The sequence below is a fragment of the Myotis daubentonii genome, chromosome 3, assembly GCF_963259705.1.
Source record: "Myotis daubentonii chromosome 3, mMyoDau2.1, whole genome shotgun sequence".
Taxonomy (NCBI): domain Eukaryota; kingdom Metazoa; phylum Chordata; class Mammalia; order Chiroptera; family Vespertilionidae; genus Myotis; species Myotis daubentonii.
In genome coordinates, this window is record NC_081842.1 from 36281977 (window position 1) to 36308276 (window position 26300).

The following is a 26300-nucleotide window of genomic DNA, read 5'->3' on the forward strand; positions in this document are numbered from 1 at the left end:
AGAGACATTGGTCTTAGGAAGTCATCTTAGCAGCTGAATACCAATTGTCCTTAGCCTATAACCAGCAGAACACAGACTTTGGTACAGAATGCAAAATTTGGTAAAGTAGAAAATTAGTTATAATCATGACAGATAACATTCATACATCCATTGTTTGGTTTCTAGACATAGGCATTTTGACTGTGGAAGATATAGCATATATTATTTCCTGGCTAAGACCATACATTTTATTCATCTTGAAGATAATTCAAATGAGTATTTCAAAGCTAGTTACAGGACTGCAATAGACAGAATTCTATCATTCTGTATGTCCAATATTTCTAGGAAATGTAATATAAGAGAAGACCAGGACTTTAATCAGACCTACACAATATCTTTTTATTTCATGGTTAAAACTAATTTCTTAGAGGAAATATGTTGTGGTACACTGGGTGATGTAGAGCGGCATTCAATGAGCCCACATATTGTGGGTCTGACAGAAGCCTGCTAGGCAGGGAGAGAAAATTTAAATCCACTGTCTATCTCATAAAGAAAAAAAAAATGTTTCATTGCCCCAAGTGTCCAAGAATCAAATGAAAACATCCTCATCACCCGGCTGGTCTCCATGGGAAACAGCACTGCCCCGGAGAATCAGTGTTTTCCTGCTGCTGTCAACCTGAGAACTTGTTGTTAGTGGTGACAATGCTATCTCTGAACTTGTTGCCTCTGGTATCTCTGGCCATTAGTTCATGAGCCTATTGAGTGAGCATAGGAGCTCAGGTGGAGGCTAAACAAGGTAGCTTGTCCACAAAATTATCATTCCACTCTGATTATAAATGAGATCTTTTGAAGTTCAGGCATTTTTTAAAAAATGGAATATTTACATGGCCCTTAAATATTCTTACAGTCTGGGCGTGTTCTGAAAGTTAACGCCATATATGTATCAATAGACTCACTTGTAAATGATTCATCTATATTAAAAATAAAGCTAATTTCACATCAACATTCAAATTTATAAATGATTCATCAATAATCTTTCTAAGACTCTTGACTTTGGATGAACAATAAATCCTTGTTTGTAAATGACTCATCTATCATCTGTCTGCCATGGTCATACCAAGTCATTCAGGATATTTCTAAGACCTGCTTTACTCTTCCTATCACGATGATGGCATTAATTATAGGAACCAGTTTATTCTACTGGGAAATTATTAGAGGTTACATTTTCTCCAGAGCTAAGGATTTGAATTACATTCAGGCAAGATGGTGGAGGTATAAGGAACTTTTTTAGGCAAAAGCTAGAGCTTCTGGTATTTTACATTTAATGAGATAGGATAAAACTAATTTCAATAAAAGAACTGGATAGTATTTACATAGTTTTATCAATTAGGAAACAAACTATGGAGTAGTAGCTATAGTCAGATTCACTTTCTAATTAAGTAGTTCTCTCCTAGTGTTATATTTCATGATATATCTAAATTTGGACTCAGTGCAAAGTCTGAGTAAGGTGGAGCTGTGATAAGAATCATTATTTATCTCTATAAGTCATTAATGATGGTATTACAATTGCTTTTGATTTACTACTTTTTATAAAGAGGGTCTCCACTTGATAATTTTTACCAATTACTCCCACTTTGTCTTTTCTACCAGAATAACCTTCCCTTATCACATACCTGAAGGATCCAAAGTGTGTATTCTCCTAAGTACCCAAAAGACATCTCCTCACGATAGCTATTTTGGCTGTCTACTCTGGGAACATATTAAAAAGAAAATTCCACTGAGACAAAAGTCCATTAATCACTTAACTTTTATGAGCCCCCCACTCTGTTGTGAGATCACCATAGAATCCCATATCCCCAGGAAAATGCTGTTAGTTCCCAGCTAGTAATCAATAATTTTCAAAATGTTTGAATATTTTCTATTTCCCAGTACAGAGTTTCCTTTGTAAATGCTTACCAATCTCTAAGGCAGGATAGGAGGAAAATTCATCAAGCATAAGTTTGATGTGGTTTCATAATATTTTCCAAAGGATGTGGCTTCCTCACCACATAACAGACTCCGGGTTTGAGAACTTCTTCAGATGTGAGAATTGGGAGGAAGGGCTGCAACACTCTGACATGGCAATTCAAGTCAGGCTTCTCTCATTCAACTTTTATTTTCTTTTTAATTACTAGCTGTTCACCTAAATAGACTTCTTCTTTTCTTTTGGACCGCGGCAAAGTTATAGTCCCAGCACTCCCTTAAACTACATGAGGCCAGATGACTGAACTCTAGCCAACTGCATGTTTCCTTAGTGATGCCCACCACTCTACCAGTAGCCATGACAATGGACTCCTTCATGTTCTTTTTCCTTCCAGAGTAACCCAGAATCCCATGAAAGCTACAAGTTGAGGTTGGCAGAGGCCTAAACCAGCAGTGGGACATCCCCCTCACAATCCGGGACTGCTGGCTCCTAACTGCTCAGGCCTGCCTGCCTGATCACTCCTAACCATTCTGCCTACCTGTCTGATCGGCCCTAACCACTCCACTACCTGCCTGATCTCCCCTAACTGCCTCAGCCTCACCCCGCCACCACAGCTTTGTCCAGAAGGATGTCTGAAATGACGTCCGGAAGGTCCTTTGGCTGTCTGGTCTAATTAGCATATTATGCTTTTATTAGTATAGACTAGAGGCCCGGTGCGTGGATTCATGCACCAGTGGGGTCCCTCGGCCTGGCCTGCGGGGATCGGGCCAAAACCTGCTCTCTGACATCCTCCAAGGGGTTCCAGATTGCAAGAGGGTGTAGGCCAGGCCGAGAGACCCCACCAGTGCACGATAGGGGCCAGGGAGGAACTGTGGGAGGGCTCTAGGGTGTGTCTGGCCTCTCTGGCCCAATCGCAATCAGCCGGACCCCAGCAGCAAGCTAACCTACCAGTCAGAGTGTCTGGCCCCTGGTGGTTAGTGTGCGTCATAGCAACTGGTCCAAAGGTCGAACAAATGGGCTGGCACTTAGCATTTTAGGCTTTTATTATATAGGATGTATATATTTAAGGTGTATAAATGCATTTGATTTTTTTTCACAGTTTGATCTACTCTAAGTAATGCAAGCTTTATTATCCATGTGCTATCATCCTATGAAATTTCATGACCAAATAGCTACTATCAAGCTCTAAGATCATTCTAATGATCACAATTGCTTTCTTCATCTCTGATTTCTATCGGGAAGCCCATTTCAATGGCATCTTCTTCCACTAATGTATAGTGCTGTAAAATAAAACAACATAATGAAGGAGAAGGAAAAAAAGCTATGAAGCCCTGGCCTGTGTGGCTTATTTGGTTGAGCATCATCTCATGTACCAAAAGGTTGCAGGTTTGATTCCTGGTCAGGAAACATGCCCAGGTTTCTGGCTTGATCCCAGTAGCGGGCATGCAGGAGGCAGCCAATCAAAGTTTCTCTCATCTATGTTTCTCTCTCTCCCTCTCCTTCCTCTCTCTTTAAAATTAATAAAAACATATTTTTTAAAAAGCTATGAAAGCACTTTGCAAATATTTTTTCATGTACCTCATTATCTTTTGTGGGCCATCTTAACGAACATAGTAAAAAATAGTTCACAAATGATAAATGTTCTCTAGCATTTCTAATTACTAAATCTTTTCATTCCAAGAAAAATATCTTATTTTAACTTCATTTAATGTGCATCATCATCGAGTACAGGTTTTAGTCAGCTCTTTTAATTAAAATATTTCTAACTGTTAGAACTAGCACAATTATTCCTGAATATGTTATGTCCTATCGTGTCTATGAACTCAGTAGATGAAATTGAAAAAGATAAAGATAATGAAATGTGAGAGATAGGGAATCAAGATGATGTTTTTGTTGTTTTGTTTTTAAAAAAATAATTTATTCAGGTTAGAGGGTGCAGCATTTATAGTCATAACTGAGGGAAGATGGAATGTTTCAAATAACAAGGGAAGTCTGTGTTGTTTAGGATTCAGAATATACAATGTTCTCTGAATTCTTCCACATAGGCCCAACACCAGCTCTTGGATTCATGCTGTACTTTAATCAAAGATCTAACTTTCCCAGAAGAGATGATGAGTCAGTTGAAATCAACTGGTGTTATAGTTTGGCAGATTGTAGGTTCAAATTTTGCATTTGATTCTTGGTTCCTGCAGGCCTACATCTATAGATGTAACATGATCATAGAAAATTTGGGGATTTCAGGTTGTGAATTGAGAATTTAGGTTTTTGGTTAGGTTCTTTCTTTCTTTCCTCTTTCTTTCTTTCTTTCTTTCTTTCTTTCTTTCTTTCTTTCTTTCTTTCTTTCTTCCTTCCTTCCTTCCTTCCTTCCTTCCTTCCTTCCTTCCTTCCTTCCTTCCTTCCTTCTTTCTTTCTTTCTTTCTTTCTTTCTTTCTTTCTTTCTTTCTTTCTTTCTTTCTTTCTTTCTTTCTTTCTTTCTTTTCAGCTGTCTGTTGTCCTAAAAAAATTAGCCAACTGACTCCATTGCTCTAGAATTACTCTTTCCTTTATTACTGCTCTAAAGCACAGGACACAAAGTTTTACAAAAACTTGCTTTCAAAGGACGCTTTATTCCAGGAGCACACAGTTAATAATTTAATTAGAAAATTCATCGTTGCAATTCCTTTTCTGCCAGAATCATGTTCATAAAAATGAGCGGAATTTTGTTTAGTTTCAGACCCAAGTAATCCCAGATTTTTTGAGTGTCCATTGCCTGACTGATAATGTACCAGTCAGGGTTCTTGATTATGAACAACAGAAATGTCTCTGATTAATCTACACAGAGAGTAAATCCATTTAGCAACTATGAACTGGTGAAAATATGAATGGGAGCTCTGGAGAACCAGGTTTCAGAAAGGGCAGGGACAAAAGGAGACAAGCACAGCAGAGATTATACCTCTAGCATGACTAGGACTTGCTAGCTCTCCCACATTTACCTGAGCTCTGAATTGGGAGGTATCAAGCATTTTGCTTCTGGGTAAATGGTAATTTTACCCCCTTTTTACCTGTGTGTGGGAAGTTTCTTTGGGAACTATGTGAGAATAAGGAGTTCAAACATAATTTGGGTATTTCTTGTTCCTCTCACCAAAATCAATATCATCAAAACACCACTCACAGCAATGAAAACCTACTTTCTTAAATTAACCAAGGACTTTCCTTTAGAATTCTGGCATAATTAAGAGAAAGCCTTCCCCTACTTTGATGAATTACTATTTTGACTCCTTTATTGTTTGTCAGTGTCTAAAACAGTGGTTCTCAACCTTCCTAATGCCACGATCCTTTAATACAGTTCCTCATGTTGTGGTGACCCCCGATTTCATTGTTACAAATTGAACATAATTAAAGCATAGGGATTAATCACAAAAACAATATGTAATTATATATGTGTTTTCCGATGGTCTTAGGCGACCCCTGTGAAAGGGTCATTCGACCCCCAAAGGGGTCACGACCCACAGGTTGAGAACCGCTGGTAAAAGATCTAACTTAGTATGGCTTTTCACTAGCAAAAAATTATATTTTTAGATAATTATAGATTCACATGCAGTTGTAAGAAATGATATGGGAGATTTCATGTACCCTTTATCTTGTTTCTCTAAATAGTAACATTTTGAATCTATAAAACAATATCAGAACCAAGACATTGAACTGATGAAGAATTTCCACCACCATAAGAACTCTTCTGGCCTGGCCAGTGTGGGTCAATGTTGAACATCAACCCATGAACCAGAATGTCACTGTTGGATTCACGGTGAGGGCACATGCCTGCATTGTGGGAAGATCCCTCATCTGGGCTTGCAGGAGGCAGCCTATCAATGATTCTCTCTCATCATTGATGTACCTATCTTGATCCCTCTCCCTTCCTCTCTTATAGCTTCTCTTCTGATCTTAAACTTTGTTGACCAGAAGTATGTTCATTTCTATAATGTTGCCATTTAAAAAGTGTTTATATATATATAATTATATAGTATTTAACTTATAAGGATTGATTTTTTTTTAATCCTCACCTGAGGATATTTCTCAATTGCTTTTTTAAATAGAGAAAGGAGATGGGGGGAGAGAGAGATGGAGACACATTGATTGGTTGCCTCCCACCTATACCCCTACCAGGTTGGGATCAGCCTGCAACCAAGGTAAGTTCCCTTGACCAGGAATCGAACCCATGACCCTTTGGTGCACAGGGCTGACACACTAACCACTGATTAACACTGGCCAGGGCTCAGTTTTCATTTTTTTACTCAATGTATTTATGTGCAGTTTTATCCAAGTTGTTAAATGTATTGGTAGTTCACTGCTTTTTATTGCTGAGCAGTATCACACTACAGTCTGTTTAACCAGCTGAAGCACAGCTGTGTTTTTCTAATTTTGGTCTAGTAGAAATAAAGCTGCTACATACTTTCATGTACAGATTCTGTGTGAACATAAGTTTTCATATATCTGGAGTAAATGCAGAGGAGTGAAATTTCTGGGTTGTATGGTAGATGAATGCTTAATTTATTAAGAAACTACCAAATTATTTTCCAGAGTGGCTGTAACATTTTTGTATTCCAACCAGAATTATATGAATGATCTAGTTTCTCCATGTCCTTATTTTGCCTCTTTCTTTTACTAGTTGAGGGGAGGAGAGCTTAGATTATTGATTTGAGACCCTTTGTCTTATCTAATATATGCCTGCACTGCTTTATCTGTATTCCACAAGTATTTATATGTTTTATTTTGTTTTTACTTACTTTAGTTTTTTTTTTCTTTTTTATTTAGAAACTAGAGGCTCAGTGCACAAATTCAAGCACCAGTGGGGTCTGACTGGCCTGGCCTCAATCAGGGCTGACTGGGGCTAGGCCTGTTGGGAGGAGGAGATGGCGGGATGTTGGCTGGCTGGCCCTCCCCTATTGGGGCCGATCAGGGCTGGGCTGGCTAGGGGAAGAGGCTGTGGGCGATTGACTGGCAGGACCCACCCCTGATTGGGGGCAGGGCCGACCATGGGGAAGGGCTGTGAATGGTGGGCTGTTGGCCATGCCCCCTATTGGGGTGGGGGGTGTGATCAAGGGCCAGTGGCCTGGGGGAGGGGCCATGGGCGGTTGGCCAGCCAGGGTGGGGGAAGCTGATTTGGGGTGGGCTGGTCCTTGTTTCCTTCCTGGTCCTGCCTGTAGCCCTGGTCCCCTTACCTGGCTCAGCCTCCCATCTCCATCCTGGCCTCAGATGGCCCTCTTGGCTCCTGGGGGCTACGTCCTCCCCTCCCAGCCTGGAGGTTATGACTTCTCAGAGATTCCCTGGCAGCTCTGTCACTCGTGTTCACACAGGGGAAGGGGTGCGTGTGGCAGAAGTAGCTGTATAAATGTGGGTGCAGGGGCAAGTCCTCTGGGGTCACTTGGACAGTTTGCTGATGACACGAATCAGGGCTGCATTCTTGCCCTTGATGCACAGGTTGTCAGCCTGGAGATTGGACAGAACCTTCAGTTCCTCTTCCAGCTCAGCGATCTTGCACTCAAATCTCTCAAGCTCCAGGAGGGCCACCCTCTCTGCAAAGCACTCATGCCTCTGCATGGCAGGCTCCAGCTCCACCTTGAGCTTCGCCAACCGCTGCGTGGTCTTGGTCAGGGCCTCATGAAGTCTCTCATTCTCAACATGCAGCTTTGTGTAGAGCTTCCTGAAGCCTCCGCAGGCTCTTCTGATTCCGGCTGGGGCTCTGGGTTGAGGGTCCGCTGCCTCCAGGGGAAGGGCTGAATTCTGGGCTGATGTCTGCTGGCTTTGCCTCCTCCCCCTCTGCAGGCCCTCTCCTCTCCTCGCCAACTCTCCGGTGCTCCCTGGAGGCCTGTGGTCCCTGTCCCTGCCCGTCAGGCACCTCTAATCTCTGGGCAGGGCCATCAGAATTCTCAACTCTGGGGACTTGTGGTTGCCAGGAAGGGTCCAGGCTCTGTGTGGCCCCGCTCTTGATATGGATGGGAGAGTCAGATCAGGGGAAAGACCAGCAGAGGGGAGGGGCTGGGAGGTTGGCCGGCCAGCCCCACCCCCTGACTGGGCAGTTCGCTGGAGTCATAACAACTGGTCTTTTGGTCATCACAGTTGTCACGGACACTGGCTTTAGATAGATAGATGATAGATAGATAGATAGATGATAGATAGATAGATAGATAGATAGATAGATAGATAGATGATAGATAGATGGATGGATAGATAGATAGATAGATAGATAGATAGATAGATAGATAGATAGATGTGTTGTTTAGTTTCCAAGTGTTTATAAAGATTTTTCTGCTATCATTCTATTATTGATTTCTGGTTTGATTCCAGGACAGTCAGAGAAACAGTCTGTATGATTTTACTTCTTTTCAATTTGTTGAGGTTTGTTTGAGGCCCAGGATATGGGCTATCTTGGTATATGTTCAATGGGCACTTGAGAAAAGGGTGTATTCTGCTCTTGTTGGTTGTTCTAAAAATATAGATTAGACTTCTAGTGATTGATAGTATTTTTAAATTCTTTTAAATCATTTTTTGTTAGTTTTTTTGTTTGTTTGTTTTTTTCAGTCTAGTTGTTCTACCATTGGTGAGAGATGTGTACTTTAATAGTAATATAACCATACCTGCTTTCTTTGATTGATGTTTGCATGATATATTTTTCCCATGATTTTGATTTCAACTTATCTCTATCATATTTGGAGTGAGTGGATAGCATAGAATGGGGTTATGCTTTTTAATCTACTTTGCCCATCTCTTGGTATAGATTGACCATTTATATTTAATGTAGTTATTGATATATCAGTGTTTAGTCTGTTTTGTATTTTTTCTGTTTTTAATTTTTCTGTAGTTTTTCTAACTTTCTTAGGTTATATGAATATTTTTATAATCCAATTTTAATATATTGACAGTAAATCCACAGTAATTTCAGTTTTTGTACCAGGTACAATTTTCTTAGTGCTGCTATAGTTATTCACTATATATACAAAATTATTGCACCTTGCTGATGGTTCCAGTTCAAAGGAAGAGTAGAACCTTGACATCTGTTTATATACCTCTATCCTCTCCATTTATAACATAACTAGAGGCCCAGTGCACAAAATTTGTTCATTTGGGGGGGAGGGAATCCCCCAGCTGGGCCTGCACCCTCTCACAGTCCAGGAGCCCCGTGATCGATTGCCCCAAAGAGGTAGGCCCTGCCCACCCAGCCAGGGCTCCTCAATGGATCACCCCTGCAGAGAGAGGCCCTGCCCACCCGCAGCGCTGCCACCAGGTAGCTTGGGCCTCCCTCTGCAGGGCAATCATGGGGCATTGGCTGGGCCTCCGACCCTTTGCATTGCACCTACCTTGCCTGGCGCTAGTGGGTGTCATAGAGTGGCTGTCCAGAAGGTCATCCTGCTGTTCGGCCGTTCGGTCAATTTGTATATTATGCTTTTATTATTATAGAGGATCTTAAAATAATCATTTAGAATTATATTAGAGTATTATAAATTCGATTTTTTAATTAAACATGATTTAAGGTCTATGGCCATACCACCCTGAAAGTGCCCGATCTCATCTAAACATGATTTAAGAACTCAATTCAAGGAGAAAAAGTTATTGTATTTATTTATATGTTTACTAGAGGCCCAGTACATGAAATTTGTGCACAGGTAGGGTCCCTAGCAGCTGCTGGCTGCTGGCCAGGGCCTCCCTTCCCCCTGGCTGCCTGCCACCCCCTGGTGGTCAGCACATGTCTAACTCCTGGTTGGTCGAACTCCCATCCATGGGGACAATTTGCATGTTTGCCTTTTATTTTATAAGATTCCTTGCATTATTGTTGAATAGCCCTGTTATTATATTTAACAGTTTTTAAATTTGCATTTAGTCTTCTACATATTTTATTTATTGGCTAATACATTCTATTTCTTTCCTAAGACCTTCTATATTCTTATCTGTTTTTATTGTGTTCATAATTGCTTATGGAAGTATTTTTATGATGGCTGCTTTATCGTTATAATTCCAACATTTTGTCAACACATTGGTGTTTATTGACTAGTCTTAATTCAGTTAAGGATCTTGATTCTTGGTATAATGGGTATTTTTTTTATTGAAATTTGTGCATTTTTTGTTATGAAGCTGAATGTTAATGAAATCTTCTGTTTTAATTGGCTTTCTCTGACATTGTTCTGCCAGGGACAATGAAGTAGAGCCTTATAACCACCAGTGGAGGGCAAAGTCCACATGCGCCACTAGACCTCTATGTACAATTGATAAGGGAGGCTCCTTATTTCAGCTGAGCAGAAGTGAGAGTTCTGCCTCCCTACTTCTCGGTCTCCACTGATATTTCCCTGACTGAGAGGGCTAGAATGTCCTTGTTACTGTTCCCTTTGCAGCATCTACTGGTGCTTTGGTGACTGGGAATAGAGTGGCTTTATTACTATTAGACAGTGATGAAAGCTCTAATTTCCTAGGTTTCTTCTAACATCACCCAAGTGGAGAACTCCAAGGACTCTTCATTACTAACAGTTTGGGATAAAAGCCCAGGCTCCCATGTGGTCTCTTCAGACACTTTAAGGGAAGGGAGGATCATTACCACCAGGTTCATTACCAATTCCCTAGTCAACCTTCTCTGGAACCATCTCAGTGAGGGTGCTGGGGTAGTTATTGAATCTATTTTGTGCCACCTCATGGAAGTGTGAGTTCCAAAACAGGATCCCTGATTCAAAAAATATTTTTTTATACAATAGGAAAGTTATACAAGGTGTAAAGGACTATGGCACATGGCTGCAAATAATAAGTACAATAAAAAAGTTGAAAACAATATGCACTAAAAAAAACAAGAGAAGAAAAAACACTTACTGTTATTATGTTTAAACAGACTTCAGAAAAGAGGTGACATATGAGCTAGGTCTTAAAAATGTTAAAATTTCAAAATACAGTGGTGAGCAAAGCTGTTTTTATTTGATAAAACCAAATAAGAAGTTATGTGCACAAATATTTTTAGGGTATTTTCAGCAAACAATGGTTGCACTGACTTAATTAAAACACAAGAAACATGGATTGTCATGCTTATCTATAAAGGTAAAAAACACCCTGGCCAATGTAGCTCAGTTGGTTGGGGCTTCAGCCCCTGTGCCAAAAGGATTCCAGTTTGATTACCAGTTTAGGGCACATACTTTGCTGATTTGGTCCCTCTGAAGGCAACTGATTGATATTTCTCTCATGTATAGATGTCTTTCTCTCTCTCTCTTCATCCTCTTCCCCCCTTTCTTCCCCACTTCATCTCTCTCTAAAATTAGTAAAAATATATCCCCCAGTGAGGATTAAAAAAAAGGTAATTGTACCCTTTATTTGATAGTCAGGAGAAATATTTTATAAATTTTATTTATTTATTTTAAGATATATTTTTATTGATTTCAAAGAGGAAGAGAGAGATAAAAACATCAATGATTAGAGAGAATCACTGATAGGCTGCCTCCTGGGCACCCCCTACTGGGGATCAAGCCTGCAACCCTGGCATGTGCCCTTGACTAGAATCGAACCTGGAACCCTTCAGTCCGAAGGTCTATGCTCTATCCACTCAGCAAAACCAGCTAAACCAATATTTTATAACTTTTACAGTATATGGCAGTACCCTGATGATTTATGATGTTTCATCTCTAGATGGATGTGTATTATATATTAGAAGGGTAAAAAGATTAATACAGGGAGCTAAGATAATGCAGAAACTTTCAATACAGAAACATATAGGATGCTTTGTAATCTCTGCAGAGTCTTGGGTCAACACCGATCATAATATTAGAACCAATTTATAAAACTAAAACAAAACTATTTTTGTGGATGTATCTCAAATCTGTAACTTTAGCCTTAACCTCTTTCTGTAACTTTTTTACATTTAAAAATGCTCTTAAAAATTGTGACTTCAGAATGTATCTTACCTTTGCAATTTTTTAATGTTCTGTACATAAATTACTCTTTAGTTAATTCATTATTTTATCTTTTTAAAAAAAACTAGTTATTTCTATGTCTTAGATTTTTATTGGTGTTAAAAAGACAAAGATTAATGTAACATAGACCTTGCCTTCAATAATAATACTATCAAGGAATATGTATATATACATATGTAGATATCAAAATATAAATTAAAAACAGTGTGAGAAAGTTAATAAAATATAAATTATAAAATAGTGTGAAGGGGTTAATTCTTAGGTTGGTTGAAATTTTTATACTGCTTCTCTCTTACTGTAACATAACAAGCTCATAAATAAATTATAAATATTAACTTTTGTTCTTCAACGATAATTTTACAATGAGATGTAAGCTTTTCATATTTATATTATTTGCTATAAATACAAACTTATTTAGGCTACAAAACTAATTTTAAATGTATTATTTATATACTAGAGGTCTGGTGCATGAAATTCCTACACAAGGGGTTGGATCCCTCAGCCCGGCCTGCACCCTCTCCAATCTGGGACCCCTCAGGGGATGTCTGATTGCCTCTTGCAATCCAGGACCACTGGCTCCTAACCGTACACCAGCCTGACTTCCTGATCACACCTAACCCCTCTGCCTGCCTGTCTGATCGCCCCTAACCACATCTGCCTGCCTGCTTCATTGCCCCTAACTGCTCATCTGCTGGCCCGATCGCCCCTAAACACCTCTGCCTCACCCCACACCTGGGACCCAGGATTCCCTCCTCTGGCAGGTCACAGGCACCTTGGACCCAGGCTTCCCACCCTCTGGCCAGCCACAGGCACCCAGGACCTGAGCTGGCTTCACCCAGGCTAGCTGCAGCCGCAGGGGACCATGGTGGGCGGCTTCTCCCGGGCCACAGCCACAGGTGCCCAGGACCTTGGGGCAGGCAGCTTATCCCTTCCACAGGCCATAGCCCCAGCCACTGGCACCCAGAATTGCAGGGCGAGCAGATTTTCCCTCTCCTGGACTGCAGGCACAGGTGCAGCTGCTGGTGCCTGGGACCAAGGGACATGTAGCTTATCCTTCTCCTGGACTGCAGGCACAGCTGCTGGCACCTGGCACCGCAGGACGGGCAGTTTGTCCCTTTCCTGGGCCACAGCTTTGCTGGTCCCCATTCCTCTCTCACGAGCACATTTGTGCCTGGCTGGTTCCCATTCCTCTCTCTCCAATGTTGACTGTCTGAGCTGTTATGGTGTGATGGGGTGAGAGCGTGATGACCATTTGCATATTAGCTCTTTATAGTATAGGATTATTATTTCAATAGGCAATGTTGTTTTCTTTTAATTAAATATGTACAATCATATCATCATTTAATATTAGAATTGGAATGGATTTGAAGAAAAAACAAAGCCCAGAGTGGTGAGGCCTGATTTTTTTGAATCACAATATAGTGCTCATCTTTTCATTAGTTCATTAAACAAATATTTATTCATTCTCTAGCCACACCAAATTTATCTTGAATAAGGTAGAACATAATAAATTTCTAGATATGCATTTGAAATGCCTCTTGTCATATACTTCTATAATGTTCTCAAGCAATATTGGGGTAGGCAGCATTCTAAGATAGTCCCTAAGATTCTTCTTCCCTCGTGTACACATGTTATAAAATTCCTTTATCGTGGGCAGAGGGTGAATATAATGATATGTTATCCCCATCATTAAGGTTCTAATCACTTGAGTTTGATTTAAACAACAAAAAACTTATCATGATATCAAATATGAGGTAAATTCCCTGTTTTGAGAGGACAGGGCCCCATAGCAGGGACTTGCGGATGGCCTTCAGTTCAGAGAGCAGTCCCTAGCTGGTACCTAGTAAGAGAAGAAGGATTTCCATTAGAAAACAACAAGGAAATAAAATCTGCCAATTGATATGGTTGGAAGAGAACTCTCAGCCTCAGATGAGATTGCAGGCCTGGTCAACATCTTAATCTCAGTCCAGTGAGGTCTGAGATCCTAAAAAGATAATAACTAACACTCCCCTGGACTTTTAAACCATGGATGCTGTGAACTCGTATTTTTTTTTGTTTTTTAGCACTGAATTTGTGATAACTTGTTATACAGCATCCAAATGCAAATACACATACCTAACAGCCAGTATGTGGGAGAAGAGATGGGAAATTTCAGTCTAATTAATTTTACTTGTGGTTTGAAGACAAAATAATGGCTCAGGAGAGAAGAAATTAAAAGCAAGGGATTTATATTGAAAGGAAAATAAAGAGTTAAGAAAGGCATAATAAAATGAAAGTGAAGGTGTAATAAGCATAAACAGTTTAAGACAATTAGAAGAATGGGAAGCTCTAATTGGACAGTAGGTTCTGGAATGCATGAGTGCAGTGGTGACTGGATATAAATGCTACCACTGGGGGTTGACAATAGAAGTCAACTGCTAAAGTGAGATACATATGATGATCATTGGGATGGAGCCATTGTCTCCTGGAGTCTTGAAGTCATTCATGATAAGGAAGAATTAAAGATTATGATCCAGGTACCAACATCTTTTGGCAGTATGAGCAAAAGGTTTGTAGAAGTCTATAGATTAACTGAGAGGGTTATGGGCTGAATTACACTCCCTTCTCAATTCATATATTGAAGTTCTAAGCCCCAGTACTTCTGAATATGATTGTATTTGGAGATAAGGTTTTTACTGAGGTAATTAGATTAAAATGAGATGTCTAGGGTGGTCCTTATCCAATCTAACTAGTGTCCTTATGAAAAGAGTTTAGAACACATGGTAAGTCCATGTGAAGACACAAGGGAAAGACACAGCCATCTACAAACCAAGGAGGAGGACTTCAAAGAAACCAACCTGCCAGCTCTTTAATCAGGGACTTACAGTCTCCAGAATTGTGGGGTTGGGGCAGGGGGGATTTTCTGTGGTTTAAACCACCAAACCTGTGGTAGGAAAAATGGTAGTCTTTGAAAATTAATACAGGGCATAAGAGATACCTATTGATGGGGCAAAATATTATACTACAACCTTTGATCTTGAGTAGGCCTTGGGTAAATATATCAATTCCTATTTGTCCACACTTGCACATAAGCAGAATAAGTTATAGGGACAATTACAAAGTAAGAATATCAGCTTTGGTGATTCTACTTTTCTCCCTTATTAATTTTTCCTGTACATGTGAACTTTATCTTTATACCCCTGGCACCCGCATTGGCTGACCTGGGGCGCGCAGGCTGGGGGCAGCTCCTGCATTGAGCGTCTGCCCCCTGGTGGTCAGTGCATATCATAGCAACTGGTCATTCCACCAGTTGTTCAGCCTTTTGGTCAATTTGGATATTAGGCTTTTCTTATATAGGATATACTAGAGGCCCTCAGCCTGGCCTGCTTCCTCTCACAATCCGGGGCCCCTCAGGGGATGGCTTGTGGGAAATAATTATTTGAAAGTTATATGTTTAGGTAAACAACAGCTGTTGTTTAAGGCTAGCTAACAAAGTTTAATGACTTCACTTCCACTACCTACTCTGAAAAAGACATGGAGATTTTTATCATTTTAAAGGTTCTTACAGGCTTAAAAACAATGCCTTCCAGTAACCATTTTTTAAGATGCTATTTCAGGCTGGCTCTGGCTTGGCCTGTGGGGATTGGGATGAAACCAGCAGTCTGACATCCCCCGAGGGATGTAGTAGTGGGGCCGGGTGCCACACCTCCACTCAGTAGGTAGTATGCTGCCATGGAGGCTGGAGAGGCTCACACCACTGCAGCTGCACTTGCCAGCCCTGAGCCTGGTGTCTGGTGCCTGTCAGTCAGCTAAGTGGCACTCCTGCTGTGGGAGTACACTGACCACCAGGGGGCAGCCCCTGCATTAAGTGTCAGCCCCCTGGTGGTCAGTGTGTGTCATAGTGACTGGTCATTCAGTTACTTAGGCTTTTATATATATAGATACACACACACACACACACACACACACACACACACACACACACACACGGCTTCTCCCAAGAAAGCATATCATCACATATTATCAAAATACTTAAGCAGAATTAAGATAGTTTATATAGAAGACAGAATAATTATTTTAAAGTTATATGTTTAAGTAAACAACAGCTTTTGTTTAAGGCAAACTAACAAAGTTAAATGACTTAAATTTCACTACCTACTCTGAAAAAGACATGGAGATTTCTATCATTTTAAAGGTTCTTGCAAGCTTAAAAACAATACCTTCCAGTAACCACTTTTTAAGATGCTATTTCAGGCTGGCTCTGGCTACCAGTCTCTCATAACTCTAAAAGGGAAGATTAATTCCCCCAAATATATCCTCTATTATATTGGTAACTATGATTTGGTCTAAGATGGGAACATTTTTCCTAATTTAATTTTTTCCTGTGGCTTGAAGCCAAAAACAATGGCTCAGTAGAGAAGGAACTACAAGAAGATTTATATTGAGAGGAAAAATTAAAAAATTGAGAAAGTGTAAGAAAATGAATAATCACAATGGAGGGCTGGGAAAAGTTGTGCTATGAATAAACTTTGAGAGAAGTAGAAGATTTTGAGAAACTTTTGGTGCATGCGTGTATACATACATATTTATGTATATTTGTGTTCTGGGTCATAATGTTCAGTATATTTCTTATATTTAATGCCATGAGACATTTAATGTTAGAAGGCTCTTTCATGTTGCAAGGGAAAGCAGATTTCTTCAATTAAAGAAAGCTCATTATCAGGATGTGCAACAGGGCTTAAAATTAGAAAGCTTCCACGAAGGCATCAATCTTGAATACATGCTTCATTCCAAAGGAGGTGCTCATCAAAAACAAAGCTTTGGATTAGATAACAAAAAACTAGTCATTTGGCTTTGAAGCCTGTCACTATTAGCAGCAGTACATACAAGTCAAAGAGTAGAGACGATTTCTTTGGGAGGAGCTATTGGCATTTCGGCCTCCCTAGCCCACACACAGGCACATAATATATCTGAAGCCCTCTGTAGTACCAGGATATTCCTGCTCTTTGATGACAGGTCCAAAATAAATCATCCAGGGGAATAAACATGAAACCTTGGGAGAAATTTCATTCTGGAGAGGTGTTTACAAATCCTAAAGGGCTCAGGGCTATGGAGTGGAGCCCTGGGAGCAGAGGTTGCATAGGTAATGGGTGTGGCCCACTTAAGGAAATGTCTTATCGACATGGATAGAGTCACCGTCAGATAGATGCAGCCAGACAACCTCCAGCAAATCCACAAAAATGCCCCCCCTCCCACCCCGTGAGTCAGCTTTAAATTCTGCCAGGCCCAAAGAAAATAAAAATCCCTTGGCATTGGTAACCCTGCAACAATGGAGAGATAAGAAATAATCATTTACATGCTAGGTAAGGAGAAGCTAGGCAAGGCCAATAAAGAGAGAGACCACATGCTTCTTCCACTGCAAGAAACTGGTCCTAAGCAGGTCTCAAATTGGGAAGCAGGTGATTGAGAAGATTTAACTTTAAATTTAGTGGTAGATGAGAGAGGAAGAAAGAAAGAAAGAAAGAAAGAAAGAAAGAAAGAAAGAAAGAAAGAAAGAAAGAAAGAAAGAAAGAAAGAAAGAAAGAAAGAAAAGAGAGAGAGAGAGAGAGAGAGAGAGAGAGAGAGAGAGAGAGAGAGAGAGAGAAAGGAAATAAATCTAGTAGTAGGTCTGGTTATCACACATAACGGAAGCTTTACTTTTCAACCTCTTCATTGTGACAATGTTTGCTGTTTACAGTGATTATAAGACAGTAGAGGCCTGGTGCATGAAAATTCATGCACTAGAGGGGGTGGGGGGTCCCTCATCCCAGCCTGACCCCTCTCACAGTCCGGGAGCCCTCAGGGGTGGGAGGCGACCCAGTGATCAGGGGAAAGAGAGGCCCCCATCACACCTCTGCTGCTGCCACTGTCGGCAGTGCAAGCCTCGGCCGGCTATGGATACCTGAGCCTTGGGCGACCCTGGGTGGCTGCTACCATCCAAGTCTTTCCTGCGCCTCGGGCCAGCCTGGGCAGCTGTGCAGCCGCCATCTGAGGCTTGCCTGCACCTTGGGCTGGCCCTGGGCAGCGGCAACTGCCATCCTCAGCTTGCCTGAGCCTCAGTCAATGGGGGGTGCAGGAGGCCCCAAGGCCCCCAGTGGGCTGAAGGGACTCCAGCAGCAGGCACGCAGAGCAGGCAGCCATGGCTGAGGAATGGAGGATACTCTCAAGGACACGAGTTATAACTTCCAATTTGTTGGACACCACAGTCAGGCTTCAGCTTCAGGGGAGGGAGGAAGAGAGGGATGGGCAACTCGTTGGAGGAGTCTGGGTGAGCTGTCAGTCAGTGGTGGGTGCAAGAAGACGCAGGCCTTCGGTGGAGCTAAGGGGACTCCAGCGGCAGGCTAGCGGAGCAGCCAGCCCTGCCCCCTCTGTGGGTGCCGCCATCTTGTGATGATATGACGATCAATTTGCGTATCACCTCTTTATTATATAGGATTCTTAAGAGTGATCAGAAATATCATGGGCCTGTCTGGGTTTGTATGTTGGAGCAGAGGAGTGACTGTTCCCACAAAGCAATTTGGTGAGGAACACAAAAATAAAGTGGCTTTTTAAATTTGCTTTCTTCATGTCCAGCTGGTGTGGCTCAGTGGTTGAGCATCAGCCGATGAACCAGGAGGTCACAGTTTGATTCCATTCAGGGAACATGCTCAGGTTGTGGACTCCATCCCAGTGTGGTGCATGCAGGAGACAGCCAATCAATGATTCTCTGTCATCATTGATGCCCCTCTCCTTCTCTCTCTCTCCCTTTCCCTTCCTCTCTGAAATCAATAAAAATACATTTAAAAAATTGCTCTCTTCAAGTCCTGCTTGAGTTGCAGATGTATGAGAACAGAAGGAAGACCCAGGAGCAGTCTCATTCCCCTGAAAATGTAATTGTCCCCAAGGGAACACAGCAGCTCATTTGTAATGCCTCTGCTTATCCCACCCTGGGAAGGTGTGGCCACTAATCCCTGACCTAGGGGCCCTGTCTGTACTGGCTGCTTCCTGGCCCTCTCTCCTCATGGTCTATTTTCTGCTCATGCCCTTAGTGTGTTCATGGTAACTTTATTGCCCCTGGCTTTGGTTTACTGCTTCTCTGTGAGCATTTCTGTCTTCTGCATTCTGTACTGTTAGCTGGTCTCTCTCAAACCCTCCAAAAACATGGATTTCATGGGTCACCAGTCACTATTCAGTGTAGGGCCTTCTCATGCCCAGAACTCTCACTCTAAATCACTTCATGGATGGTTTAGTGCAGAGTTTCTCAAATGTTTTGGTCTCGGGACCTCTTTATATTGTTGCAAATTGTTGAGGATACCAAAGATATTTTGTTTATATGGCTTGCATCTCTTGATCGTTATTGTATTAGACATTAAAATGGACACATTTAAGAAATATTTGCTCATTTATTTAAAGTAACAATAAAAATTCATTACGTGTTGACATAACTAGTATACTTTAGTTAAAAAGCTATAATTTCCAAAACAACATATTTAGTAAGAAGAGTGGCATCATCTTACATTTTTGCAAATCTCTTTAACTGAATTATCAGATCTGCATCTAAATTCAATCTGTCATGCCGAAACCGGTTTGGCTCAGTGGATAGAGCATCGGCCTGCGGACTGAAAGGTCCCAGGTTCAATTCCGGTCAAGGGCATGTACCTGGGTTGCAGGCACATCCCCAGTGGGAGATGTGCAGGAGGCAGCTGATCGATGTTTCTCTCTCATCGATGTTTCTAATTCTCTGTCTCTCTCCCTTCCTCTCTGTGAAAAATCAATAAAATATATTTTAAAAAATATTTAAATTCAATCTGTCATGTATGTTGTTTTAATTGATGTTTGTGAAGGAAGTCTAGCCTCACACAAATGTGATGTTGGAAATGGAAGGACCTCATGGACCACCTCAAAATTCCTTGGGGATTCTTAGGCCCTAGACACACACACACACACACACACACACACACACACACAACCCCCTGTGGAACTTAAAACCTCAAAGCATATTGTAGCAGTAGTATATTATGTTAATACTAGAGGCCCGGTACACAAAATTTGTGCATGGGGGGGTGTCCTTCAGCCCAGCCTGCACCTTCTCACAATCTGGGAGCCTTCAGGGGATGTCCGACTCCTGGTTTAGGCCCGATCCCACAGGAATTCCTGCAGGATCAGGCCTAAACCGGCATTCAGACATCCCTCTCAGAATCCGGGACTACTGGCTCCTAATCACTCACCTGCTTGCCTGCCTGCCTGATTGCCCCTAACCACTCGCCTGCCTGCTTGATTGCTCTTAACCACCTCTGTCTTTTCCCCTGCCTGCTTTGGTGCCCACCTCTGCCTCAGCCCCCACTGCCGTGGCTTCATTCGGAAGGTCATCTGGAAGGACGTCCAGAATGATGTCCAGAAGGTCGTTCAGCTGTCTGGTCTAATTAGCATATTACGCTTTTATTATTATAGGTAGTAATTATATATAGCATATAATTACATAAAATTATAATAAATACCTACGTATACTAGCAGTTATAAAATAAAATTGAAATGATATATTAACTACAAGACATGTGGCTTTTAAAATAGTAAATAGAACAGCAAATGTGAACTGTTTTGAAATACTGAAGTTTAGAATTTGACTGCAGGCACGGAAAGAGCAATGGGCACCATCCTTAGGGTAAAGAATCTCAGTTTGTTTCCTTGTTTCCTGCCCTGTCACTGCAAGTCCAGTTCTCAATTTCTACGTTTAAAAAAAAAAAAAAAAAAAAAAGGAGGCTGTAGCTGGAGTCCACAGTCCCTCAGGATTAAATGTTCAAACATTTAATCATTCTCATACATCAAGTAAATGAAGCTTGTACTTCACAGAACTGACATCTGGTTTTTGGTTAACATAAGAGTCCTAAGAATCCTTGTTCAGATTCTTACTTAGCAATGATGTATGATAATGGATTAACCCAATAAAATTCCTTCAGTAAGGTAATACATACGTACGTGGTTAAAATGTAGATATCTCTTGAAAAATTATAATTGCTTTTATGTTAAGGCATTTTATGACTCTTAACAAATCTAAGATGCCACCCGTGTGCTCCATCCAGGTCTGCCCATGCCACGGATCACGAATCCCTTGACCGAGCATGGCATGGCCTTGGCTTATCTGATGTACAGCTAATTCCAGTCTGTGGGCTCACCACAGAGTTGTGTCACCTGCCTACCGCCACGCGTCTTATTTTCAAGCAGTGATTTCTAGTTCTGCAAAATGCCGTCTTCAGTTCTCTTTGTACTTGACAGCTTAGCTTCCTTGTGCCATGGAACAATTCAAGTACTTTTTTCTTTTCTGTCCTTAGCAATCGACCCAGGCAACAGAGCTGCCATTCCGTACTGAGAGCTTGAGGAATGGAAGCCTGATCCTGTCTGTCCTTGGGGATCCTGCAGGTAACTGTGGTAGTAAATGCCCCTTCCCACATTGCTCTCAGAAGCTGACAGCTGTTAAGGAAATGGTTCAGAGGGAAAGGCTGACATTTTGGAAATAACCAAGTGAAGAGCCATGAAAGAAAGAACTTAAAAATAATTCCCCGCACAACTTTCTTTGGCAGAATAGAGCCAGAGGCCAAGAGAGGATTTGGGGTTTGGTATTCTTCCACATGCCTCACAGGACCCAGTACTGAGGAAAAAACAGATGTCTTAAAAGGAAAAGGAAAAAAAATGCATGAAACACGACATATGTAAATCAGTGCTTGGAAAATAAACCCAGAATATGCTCCTGAGTGATATTCTTGGCAAACACAGAGAGAAAAACAGAGGAACAAGTAGCAAACTAACTCTAAATCATTATACCAATGATGGTTTAATTAGGTCAAGGGCATTTTTGTTTATTTCAGACTTGAAAATTTTTCTTTTATGATTGGACTTCATAACTTATTTTCAATTTAATGAATTTGCAAAAAATGTACTTCATACTGCCTTCATTATTTTATTTTCCTGACACTTGAAAAATTAGAAGCTCTGGCATCATTTTAAATTAAAAATATATTTCACTTCTCTATTATGCAGAGTTCTTCTGAACCTGTGTTATGCACAAAACTTCTGTTGACATCCCAAAAGATCCACACTCAGCATACACAATATAGGTCAGCATGGCTTATAACCTACTCACGGTGAAGATCAGACAATTGTACTCCTTGGGAGTACATCTGAAATGAATTTTGAAAGGTCTGGAGGTTTTGTTTGCAAAGAATTGAGCAAGAAGTCTCTTAGGCTTCTTCTCAGGAATTTCCTGAAGGAAACCTGTGTGTGTGTGTGTGTGTGTGTGTGTGTGTGTGTGTGTGTGTGAGAGAGAGAGAGAGAGAGAGAGAGAGAGAGAGAGAGAGAGAGACATTTAGAAATGAAAGTCAAACACTTTGGTAAGGTCTACATTCTTCATAATTCGAATTAACTCATATTCAGAGCATCTGAAGAACAATATGGGCATAATGTAAATTTTAGAAAAAGATCAATACTGGGAGGCTAGTTCCTTAACATAATGGAAGTATTCTTTTGACAATATGGTAGCTGAAATTCAAATTTATTATTAATAAAAAGTAATAGACTGGAGAGCATTATGCTAAGTGAAATAAGTCATTTGGAGACACGTAAATATAACATGATCTAAGTTATTTGTGAAATATAAGGAACAACATGAACTGATGAACGAAAACAGATCCAGAGACAGAGAAACATGGATCAGACCGTCAAACCTCAGAGGGAAGGTAGGGGAGAGTGGGGGTAAGGGGGAAAGATCAACCAAAGGACTTGTGTGCATGCATATAAGCCTAACCAATGGACACAGACACCAGGGGGAGGCGGGTGAGGGCATGTGTAGGGAGGTGGGGGGGGTGATAAGGGGGGGATAAGAACACATATGCAATACCTTAATCAATAAAGAAAATAAAAAATTATAGCTACCACCTATTAAAGTTTCATTATTCTTCAATATTGTTTAATCCCCACAATAACATTGAGATCCTATTTTTACAGCTCTGAACCCAAGTAACATTAGGCTTAGAGTAACAACACAAAAATAACAAAATACCCTTCCTTCTTCTCATACAAACTCATATAAACTTGCTGTTTTTGTAGGTAAGAAAAATGACCAAGTATCAAAATCTCATATAGTTCAACTTCAATTATAAAGTGGTACTATCAGCAACACATACATTTATTGATTTTTCCCTGTACTTATATTTTTGCTTGTAACCTAACTGCATCATTACTTAACTGCTGGCTACTAGCCTTATTTAGGCCATGTATCCCATGAAAATAGTGATTTTAATGATCTTGATAAAGAGATAAATGTTTCCTGTATTTCTATATTTCTTATGTAGTTTAATTTTTTTAATAATTTAAAAGCTTCTTTCATTGTAGCTGAAATTCAAATGTGTTATTAATAAAAAATAATAGACTAGAGAGCATTATGCTAAGTGAAATAAGTCATTTGGAGAAACAGAAATATCACATGATCTAAGTTATTTGTGAAATATAAGGAACAACATGAACTGATGAACAAAAACAGATCCAGAGACAGAGAAACATGGATCAGACCATCAAACCTCAGAGGGAAGGTAGGGGAGAGTGGGGGTAAGGGGGAAAGATCAACCAAAGGACTTGTGTGCATGCATATAAGCCTAACCAATGGCAACCACCTTAGGTGAAACTCATGTTATCTGAATAAATAATTGATACATTTTATTTTTACAAATGGACATTAACCAGTCCATAAGTTTTGTCTGTGTTTATTAGTGGTTGTTAATACACAATTATGCTAAAGACTTTCTGCATTATAAGTAGAAACATATTCAGCACATTTGCATTTAAAAATATTTATACAAGGTCCCTAGTGGAAAATATATCACTATGCAAACTTGGTTCTCTGTTTGACCCACATATAAATCTATTCATCAACTCAGGAAACATTCATTGAAATTCCGGTCACTATAGATGTAGAAATAAAGCAAAATAAGTCATGATTCCCATCCTCAGGAAGTATAAAATAAAAATCACAATGCAGATTTACTTGAGTGCATTGTCCAATGACAGAAAATTTTGAACTTCTAAAACCGTTTAAATGCCTTTTAGGCAGTGAGTTTTGTTTTTGTTTTTTTGTGGGTTTTATGTGTGTTTGTGTGTGTGTGTGTGTGTGTGTGTGTGTTAGTATATTTTTACTGATTTTAGAGAGGAAGGAAGAGTGAGAGAGAGATAGAAACATCAATGATGAGAGAGAATCATTGATCACCTGCCTCCTGCATGCCCCACAGTGAGGACTGAGCCCGCAACCAGGACATGTGCCTTTGATGGAAATCAAACATAGGGCGCTTCAGTCTGCAGGCTAACATTCTATCCATTGACCAAAACTGGCTAGGGGAGGCAGTGAGCTTTTTGCCACTGAAATTCATTGTTTTATTCATTTTTTTATCTTAAAGAAATTCTAAATGAGTATCTGTAATTTGTTAAAATACAGTCTTAGGTGCTAGACAGAAAACAAAGAAAAACACATATAGAGGAGTGATATTGGCCCAGTTGGTGCTCACTTTTCATGAAAGGTGGCATAATGCTATGAAAAGAACTTCAATTTGGAATCAAATAGATGTGTTTGAATCCTAGTTACTCTTTATACAATCTACATATCACTGGAAAGTTTCCTTCTTGAGCCTTAATGTACTTTGCAGTAAGATGGTAATAATAATTTCTAGGGTTGATAGTTTCCAAAGATGAGTTTGAATCCTTGTTTCCACGAACATAACAACAGGAGCCTGTTGTTATGGACAGAAGACACTTTGTTGGGAGGCTACCTACTTGTAACAAGAAATGTGGCCAGGGCTATATCTACATGTGTTTTCTTTCCTTTTTTTTTTTTTTTTGTCTCTAACTTCTTTTCCTACTCATACACACCAATTTGGATGTACCTAATTTAAGACACTGTTTGAATAATAGAATAAAGCTGACCAAATCTTTCCTTTTTAAATTTTCTTATTTTTTTTTAAATCTTCCCATTTTGTATATATGGACACGGCCTCCAAATATTGTAGATTAGAAAACCTATACTTGAGAATGTCTCATTTATTTAGTGTAGTTTACATATGGCTAACCCTGTCCTTTCTTGTTTGGTGAACTAAATATAGCAATTGACAATTCTGAACTATAAATTCAATTTTTATGGAATCACGAGGAATTAAGGAAAATTAGATGTCACTTTCACCATTGTGTCTGCATCACATGCTTTTCATCCCACCATATTTCAGGCACCAAATTCACTTTTACTTTTTTAAAAATAAAGGTCCTTTCTTTTTTTAAATATAATTTGTATTGATTTCTGAGAGGAAGGGAGAAGGAGAGAGAGATAGAAACATCAATGATTAGAGAGAATCATTGAATAGTTGCCTCCTGTATGCCCCCTACCGAGGATTGAGTCTGCAACTTCGGCATGTGCCTTTGACCAGAATCAAACTGGGACCCTTCAGTCCCCAGGCTGACGCTCTTTCCACTGAGCCAAACCGGCTAGGGCCAAATTCACTTTTAAAAACACAGATGTTAAAAGCATGAGATAATGAGATAGTATGGTTAAACTACAGGGCTATTCAACCAGTGCTTGGCACAAAGTATCTTTAAAAGTGGCCAATAACTAAAAAACAATATTGATTAAGCATTTATCATGAACTAGGTAATGTGTTCTTGGCTTTATATGCACTATCTAATTAATTAGGCTACATGCATTATGTCAAAAATACAACAATTACAGGAGAGAAGTCCTATTTAAAATCCCTTTATAAAGATTAGAAAACTGAAGCTAACAAAGATTAAAACCCATAGAACTGGAAAGTTGGCTAAGTAGAACAAAACAATTCAATGCAGAATGTTTCTTAACCAGTGATCGATCTTTCTGTTTAGGTCAGTGCTTCTAGGCATTTTGAAAAGATGATATCAATCTTCTAGCTTCAAATATTAAAAAATGACAATAAATCCTGAAGTTGTAAAGAAGTCTGGTCTTAATAGAAGTGTGATGTGTTCAAGAGTGCTCATGAAAGATTCAAAATGTTTTCTGAAGTCCCTATAATGTCTAAAATCAGACATTAGGAAATGTATTCATAGACCCAAACTTCACTTTGGAATCTACAGCCCACTGAAAGAATTTATCCTTCCACACCACAGCAATTAGTGTTTCTTCGTTGTTCCCTGAGAGCTTATAAAATAGTCTTATCTGCATGCACCTTTTATAATAAAGATGTCCAGGGAAACCTCTTAATTTAACCCAAAATCTTGGAAGGGTTGTAGCTAGTGAAGCTCCAACATAAACTTCCAAACTGTAGGCTCCACTGGAGCAGGCTTTCCGTAAAACAATCAAAATTATCTAAGCAGGGTACGTAGCACATTCATAAAAGAGATATTTTGCTTTTTAGCCTTTTTAAAAATAATTTTAAAACTCTTAC